Genomic DNA, 8,842 nt, shown 5'->3' with positions numbered 1-8,842 from the left:
TTTTAGAGGTTGACAGTTTTTTTTATTGAAATGAAATGTTTTTTTAATTCGAAAAAATTTTTCTTAGTTAAATTAACTTTTTTAAAGCTAAATTAAGTGCTTTTTGAATCGACAGAAATTGTAAATAGCGTTTTTGAATGAATAGTTTTTTCTTTTTTGAAGCGAATTAATTGTAAATAGGATTTTAATAGTTAGCATTGTTTTTTTCAAAGGTCTTTATTTTGATACCGAGAGAGAGTTTTTAAAAAGTCTTTATGAGGGGGGTGAATAGGGGTATGCAAATCCGCCGATCCGTGGTATTTTTAGGCCCGATCCGTCGATCCGACTTAATTTTTGTTCAAATCCGAATCCGTGTTACTTGAAAAATTTTTCCTGGTATAAAGAAAGTAGCGTTGTAGCATGAAAAAATGAATTACTTAATATCGTTGTTCTGTAATCGCAACAGATGCGGGACTTCATGTTTAAGAAGTTTTCGTTCAAGTTTCAAAACGTTAAGGTGATTCCCTGGTTTTGCACTTCGCATCTCTTACTGCGCATAACAAGATGACCTCCGTAAAAAAGAGCATGTGAAGTAACAATATTAAAATGAAGTTGACCGAAGAGAAACGCTATTGCAAATTTTGCTTGCGGTTGTTTCTTGTCGAGGTAAGACTCAGTGTGGTGGGAATGTGCATAACGTAAGCAGTTCGCGTGTTGCTGAGTTCGACTTCCTCACGGAGAACCTCGATAGTGGATGTTTAATTTGTGCTTATTCACTTTGATTTTTATTTAAACGCTTTCTTTATCACATTGTGTCCTAAATGTGACATCTCGATGTAAATTCTGTGAAAACGGATTTTTTAATACTTTCTTCCACCTTTTGCTTAAATTCTATTTTGAAGCACGCCCCAGCCCTCTCTCAAAAATCAAGGAAAATGCATTTGGTGCGCACTTTCTGCAGCTCTACCGCAAAAACGAGTACGGTGAGCCCCATTTTTAATTTCATGATTTTAATAAGGACAGTGCTTCCTTTCGGTGAGAAAAAAATTGGCACAAATCTATGTTCAGTTTTTTGGCAATTTTACTAAATTGTACGGATTGAGCTATCACGTGTCGAATAGCGCGTGTCTAATTTAATTCTACTTTGGAGCGTAAAGTAAAAACAAGGGCATTAAAAGGCATTTTTCTGGTACGTAAGTGGATAAACAATACATTAAAGTCAAATTCTGTGCGATACCACATGGATTATTGAAAAAATCTTTCCTTTTTGTCTAGTTTTGGGCTGTGCGCGGCGTTTGTCAAAGGGTCCAAAATAGCCACATTTGTCAGCATTGTGACGTCAAAACGAGCACGGTGACCCCCACTTTTTATTACCTTTTTATCATCTTCTTGACTTGTTACATCAGAGTACCAAAGTTTCATCTACAATCTGCGTTAGGTTCTTTTACTAGTGAATCACCTTAAGCATTAAGGACAGAGCTTATAATGTTTCTTCCAACAATACAGATTTGACTAATCAAACAAGCTGCAAGCTTGAAAAATGAAAGTATCTGGTATTGCGTAAAAGATTTTTCAATAAATTTGCTTACTGACATCACTTTGGACATGCTTCTAGTCGAGCCACAAAATTCGGAAAAGGCAGAACTCAACTTCATGGTAATTTGCTTACCAGTAAATATTTTCCATGGTTAATCTTGGAAGTCTTGAGACCATAATCTTTTTCACTTAGCAACAGACGGGTAAAAGGGTTAGCCGCGGCAAACTGCATTTGTTTTTTGGTGCAAATACAGAGTTTCGTTTACTCGTAGTTTGTTTTGTACTCAATGATCGTCAATTTTAGCATTAAATATAAGGAGCAAAATCCAGTTTATCATTTCACCGATCAATTTGTAAATTTGATTTTTTTATAGTTCATGAGTCGCTGTCAATCCTAACATTAAATGTGAGGGCCCAAAAATCCAGTATAACAGTCCAGCGGATGTGATTACGAAAAATAACTCTCATCTTACGAAATGAATGTGGGAGGCGCTGTGGGCTAATGGTTAGTGCGCTGGACTCTGGATCGGACAGTCCGAGTTCGAACCCTGGCCGGGGCACTGCGTTGTGTTCTTGGGCAAGACACTTTACTCTCACAGTGCCTCTCCACCCAGGTGTATAAATAGGTACCGGCGAAATAATGCTGAGGGTAACCCTGCGATGGACTAGCATCCCATCCAGGGGGAAGTAGAAATATTCCAAGCTGCTTAATGCTACGGAAACCAGGATAAGCTCCGGCAGTATGGGCCACTTGGCACGAAGCTTTACCTTTTACGAAATGAGTCTGTTGTTTATTCGAACTTGTCTCCCAAAGCGAGTGGAAACTCCAAACAAGAAAGGTTGATTTCCCGTCGGTAAAACAACTAATTTGACGATTTCAAGAAGATATTTGTCTGTAAAATGGAGCTGCCGTTAGTGGGAAAACAAATTTGTATGAAAACAAAAAGTAAGACTTCTCGCTTCTCAGCGAACTGATGCCCTTCAATTGGAGTATCTTTAGTTTGTAAATCATAGAAATTTCAGAATGTCAACTTTCCTCAAATTATAGAGCATCAAACTCCCGACTTTAACCATACATTTATTGTAAATTTTGCCGTGTTTTCCCTCAACCAATATGGCGACAGAAACCGTGAAAAGGTCTATTAAGTTAACGATCAAGACAAGCAAACTAGCTGAAATAGCTTCGAAGAGCATAATTTATATCAGTTCATGTATAAACCAAATATAAAACTTACCGAACGTGCTCGCGTAGCCGTGTTCACCACACTTCCTCAATGACTGGAATCGACGCAGCATCGAAACTTATTTTTTTCAATAAAGTAATCGCCTTTGGCACCTTCGTGGTAAAAGGCTACACACTCGATAGTTCTAGTTCCACTTTGCAATTTAGACAATTTACACGAACGCATTCACAGATCTTGTCAGGTCACTTAGCATTACCGCCATTACCTGAACCATGTGTCACCATGCAGGAACCATGCACAAGGTTGCCAGAATACATGTATATGCGTCGGGTCACGAGAAAGTCTCTTCCGGAAACCTCGGAAGTGGAACGTTAGCCGACAAAACACCAGCACATTAACCAAGGCCGACCGAAAATTGATGATCCGATCCACAATCCGAACTTCTAGACTGACAGAATCCGGAAACCGGTCCAAAACTTTCAGCTGACCCGCGATCCACGGTATTTTTCAAATCCGCGAATCCGCTCGATTTATCGCCGAAATCCACAATCCGTGAGCTTTTTAAGATCAAATCCGCCGATCCGCGAACCTATTCACCCCCCTCCGAAGTGGAACAAACCTTGTGATTTTTTGCGCGCAAACTAATTTATTCTGGCGCGAAATGAAGATTAACAATATGTATACTGAAATCTAATACACGACAAGCAGATTTTCGCACTGTAGCGCGACATATTAAATGCCTATTTTTACAAGTACGCGGAGAAAGTGGTCCACTAGTTTAACTTTTTTAAGATGAATTTACTCCACAAAAGCAAAATGAAATGTTTTATCTCTATGTTGTTTACGTGCCTGATTAGAAGGCAGAACTAAATTCATCATACAGACCCCATCAAATTGAAAGTACACGAATGAAACGGAATAAGTCTGGGACAGTTTAGTTTCTACTCAGCAGCTTCTTTGCTGGGCGTCGATAAAACCAGGAACATGAAACATTCCGGAACATTCCGGAACACGCCGGAACATTCCGGAACATCCCGGAACATGAAAAAAATAAAAGTAATTTTCATGAAAAAAAAAATTAATTAAATAAAACGATAATAATAACATAGTTTTTGTACAAATTAGTAATAACAAAATAACATAAAATTATAAAAAAAAAAATAAAGAAAGAAATGATTAAGAAAAAGAAACTCATCTCCGAGTATGAGAAAACAATATTTTGTCGCAAATAATTTGTTGGGCGAGTGAGGGTCCATGCAAATGACAGTAATGAGTGAAGGCTTGCTTCTGAATTCAAAATATATTAAAATGGGTCGCGAGGAGGGGGGTTTTCAAGCTTTACAACCTTTACTCACACAGCTACCTCTTGTAATTGTTTGCCATGAGTTAATCATTTGGCAGTTAGCCATTTACGGTTCTGCGATGGTCTGAAATGTCGGTGCAGTACATCATGTCAAGCCGAGTCGGTAATTAAGTTGCGACGAGCCCCTAAGCTCTTCTTACGGTCGCAAAGCCGTAAATGAATAACCGTTAAACCGCATGGCAAACATTTACAAGAAGTAGCTGTGTGAGTAAAGCTTGAAACCCTCCTCCTCGCGACCCATTTGAATATATTTTGAATTTAGAAGCAAACCCTCACTCATTACTGTCATTTCCATGGACCCTCGCCCCACAAATTATTTGCGACAAAATATTGTTTTCTCATACCCGAAGATGATACGAGTTTGTTTTTCTTTATTTCTTTCTCTTTTGGTTTTTTGTTATTTTACGTTATTATTAATTTTTATAAAAATTACTTTATTATTTTTATTATTATTTTATTTATTTATTTTCATGAAAATTATTTTCATTTTTTCATGTTCCGGGATGTTCCGGAATGTTCCGGCGTGTTCTGGAATGTTCCGGAATGTTCCATGTTCGGGGTTTTATCGACGCCCTTCTTTGTTTTTATAACAAAAATTTAGTGTTGCAGTCTGTTTTAAACGTTGGCATATCAACGCGCACAGTCACTGAATGAAAACAACAGTCACGATCACGTTCTTCGAAACCGACCAGACGCGTGCGACCTACCACTGTTATGGTAAGCAATTATCCTGAAGGTGTTAATGTTCCCGAGACAGTCTTTGCACTGAAGGTGTAAATGGTAAACCGAACGGTCGCTTTGATCATCAGAAAGACCTGTCAACTTTGATGATTTAACTGATTAAATTACGGGACAGAAATTTTACTGCTTGCGGCTTCTCGTGAACACATAGAGGGAAAAAGGAGGATTGAGAGTGCACTAAAAATCAATCCACCGGTCAAATCACACAATCAATAATGTACATAGAAAACGGAAGGGATGGTTATTGATGATCAAACAACTTGATAAACAATCTTTCCGTTGAATAATTAATTTTCCACGTTTGTTTTTGCTTCAAGAAATTAAATGGGATCTACTATACTTAATCGACTAACAGAGCATTTCCTTTCTTTCTAGAACGACACGCCTTTACTGCGAAAGAAGTTGGAGGAACAATTACAGCAGAAGAGGCTTTAATGTGCACTTATAAACTCATGATATTCAAGCAAAACCTCAAAGAAAACGGGGGGTGACAGTTCTAACAAGGGCTGTTTCGGGAGAAAAACAAATTTATTCCGGGAATCTGAAGATTTTGCCGGGAATCGGGAAACCTGGGATTTTTTTCGGGAAATATGAGATATTTTCGGGACATTGAGCAAAGATTTGATATTACATGTTATCAAACAATATATATACAGTGATATGCACCCAGTGTATGCGCTGTATTCTATGTATTTTGACACTTGAAAACGGCTGAACTTCCCATGATATGAAAAGACCAATCAGCAACGTTTCCAACTAAAATTAGACTACGTGTAGTCCCCCATTTTTCCTCAGGGATAGTAGAGCGAGCGAAACGCGAGCGGGCGTGAAAATCACCCCACGCGAGAAAAGGCGACACGCGGCGGGGAGAGAGAACTCTCTCCCCGCCGCGTGTCACCTGAGGAAAAATAGGGGACTACTCGTAGTCTAAACTAAAATAGCATGAAGTTCGAGTGCGATTGACCATGTGCAATCCCCTGCGGATTGACACAAGAGCCGTGCCGGTGCAAGGCACATACTATCAGTTCACACCAGATCCCATCATTCATTAGTTCAGGGGTATTTTTTCCCAGCACGTTAACGAGTTTTAAGAGCACATTCCACTGATTGCATACTGGAAAACTTGAAAGAAGTACGTAAGAAGTATGTAAGAAAAAAACGAAACTCATTTAACCTTGTTAAACACAAATGAGGCCATAAAAAGTAGTATGTCTGTGAAGACTCTTAAATCACCCTGATCTCGTCGGGGTCCTTCCGATTTTGCTCGAAAATCCCGAATCCTGATCAATATGCGTGCGGGATAGGAAAATTTCAGATTTCGACAGTTGTTCTGAAATTTTCAAATGAATTCTTATGATACTCATACAATGACACCACACAGAGTATACTTAGCTGAAAGTGATATCCAGAGCAATTTCAAAAACCACACAACTTGTATAAAATAAAATTGACTACTTCTACGCGAAGTCACGCCAATAAAAATAAGAATAAAAAGGACAATTGATTTAGAGAACATTTTGGACAGAATTTGTTCTCTCAGAACACTAGAAATGACGTTTCAGAGTACCAAGATTTCAAAATTTTCTGGGGGAGCATGCTCCCAGACCCCCCTTGTGGTTGGCCCCTTCACTGCTCGCCTGATTCATTTGTGATTAAAAACAAAAAAAAAACACGATTTTATATACTTAAAAGGTTTGACAGTCTTTCTGTGTTAACATGATACCCTCTAAACGAAAAAAAACTAAGATTAGATAATTAACAAGTTAACATAATTAACAAGAAGCTGCAAAAAATCTCTAATCAAAATTTTAATTTTAATTGATAAAACAATTTTGTGAAGTTAAACATTCATGGGGAATGCCACCGAAAAATTCGGGAGGGTCGACGAAATTTCCGGGAGGACATAAAGTTATTCATTGGACTGCCCAAACAGCCTTTGTTAGAGTTGTCACCCCCCGTAAGAAATAAGGGAGAGGGATTTTTAGAGAGAGGGAAGGGCTAATGCAGATGGGAAGATACCATTTCCAAATTCTCTGGATCCTTCCCTTTCAATTTTTAAAAGACATTTTTGACGGAACGACAAGAAGCCCAGTCAAAACCCTGAGGCTGAAATAAAAATTGATTCCAACATTCATTCATTTTAATGTACTGTTAAATAGAAGTAGTAAAAAATCTTGAACAAATCCATTGACCTGATGGGCATCCTTTCCCAAGAAATAACTTGTAGATACATATCATACAGATGAAGACTCCATAGAATCAATGGCTTCTTACCAAAGTGCATTTTCATTTGGTACAAAGCATAAAATAAATATTATTAAATAAACAACAATATTGATCCTTCTCCTCAAATGTGAAATATAAGTATGACGACACCGAGTCTACACTGTACATGTATTCAATAAGGAGAATGATAATGTATAATTGTCACCTAGCCCGGTGATCTGGGGCCATTCAAAGGATGTTATTCAGTACAGAAACTCATAAGGGGTTGAAACGTGTAACTCTAATATGTTTGCTCTGTCCGATGCTCGTGATCATTCATTTTCGAAAGTACCATACTTGGAACGAGAAGAAAAGATAACTGACCAATCAAACTTCGTAAACAACGAGACGTAATTTTACTTCAGGTTTCCGCGCCCGCTTGAAAAAATGGCCGACAAACGGGGGAAAAACTCCCGAAAGCCGAGAAAGCTTTCAAAGGTTGAAAGCAGGAATCTTACCGAAACACTGAGCAGGATATTATTACCTCACCACCCGGGCCAAACATAACATTATGAAACCTATTGACGTCCTCGCAACTTCTTGAAGTTGTCACTTCAAACAATGATGCCTCGTTGACCCTCTGCACAGTAAACTTATACTGCAAATAGGCTTTTAACTTGTATTAAAAGTCTAGAATAAACAGTAAAAAATATTTTCCAATAAAATTCATTAGCTGCGTATCGAAAGGTGTCCAAAATCTGAACCTGACATCTTCGCAAAAAGTGATGCGTGTAATAAATGTGAGAAGCATTTAAGCTTAAATTCAGCTTGGATGTTGTAGTCACGATCGTGTTACGAGCCAATTTTATGAGTGAAAAAACTCAAAACAATAGACAGAGAAGCCGTTTCTTGAAAATTTTTATTCAAAATCCAAAAAGTTAATCTTTTAAAGCAATTCGGAAAACACTATCTGGAGCGTGGATCCGTTAACGCAAGTGAAATAGGCTGAGCACATGGCAAAATTCAACAAAGTCCATCTCAAATCGGGGCACATTTTGTAATATTTTTCTTTAGCGCCGGAGAGAAAAATTTATAAAACGTCTATGAAACATTTAAAAATACATAAATTCCTTTTCAAAAACGCAATTTTCTTGGCCATAGAGTGCAAAATGTACCTTAAAATTCAGCAAAAACTTCACTGCCTTGGTTGCATTTCAAAACAGACCATGCGCTCCGTCGTGAAGAAAACAAGGCTGAATTCCTCGAAGGACGATTTCTTGATGAAAAGCTTCCCTTCTTCCACAAAAAGAAAGCTGAGCATTCTTTTGAACTTTCTCTTTCCATTTTTTGTCTTTTAACGGTATATTTTTAACCTTGAAATGAAGAACTCTTGTCTTAAAACATCTGCATGGTAGGTTCGTGTGGTTTTCGTCCATTTGATTTTCATTCAATATTGAAAATTGAAAATCAAAACTTCACAATCGTGATTTTCAATGTTTGATTCCTCAAAAGTTGAAAATCAAACATTTGCAATCTCAATTTTCAATTTTTGTTGCTAAGAAAGGTAAAATTAAGCATCATTCTTCAATATATGGCCAGTTAGTGGTTTTTAATTTTTTGTTTTCAATTTCCTCTTCCCAAGATTCAAGCTATTAAAAATTCAAACTTAACAAAGCAATTCACGTGTAGTTGTCAAACTGCAAGAAACGGTGTTACTGCCGGGTGAAATCCAAAATACTGAAAAATCGTTTTTTGAGTTTTGTATTTATGAAAAACAAAATTGCCAACCGACCAAAAATACCTGTTATGGAAGGGGAGGGTAAAGCCGGAAGTG

The sequence above is a fragment of the Porites lutea genome, chromosome 5 (assembly GCF_958299795.1).
Source record: "Porites lutea chromosome 5, jaPorLute2.1, whole genome shotgun sequence".
Classification (NCBI taxonomy): Eukaryota; Metazoa; Cnidaria; class Anthozoa; order Scleractinia; family Poritidae; genus Porites; species Porites lutea.
The sequence above is the reverse complement of the archived record's forward strand: the minus strand, read 5'-3'. Positions refer to the sequence as shown.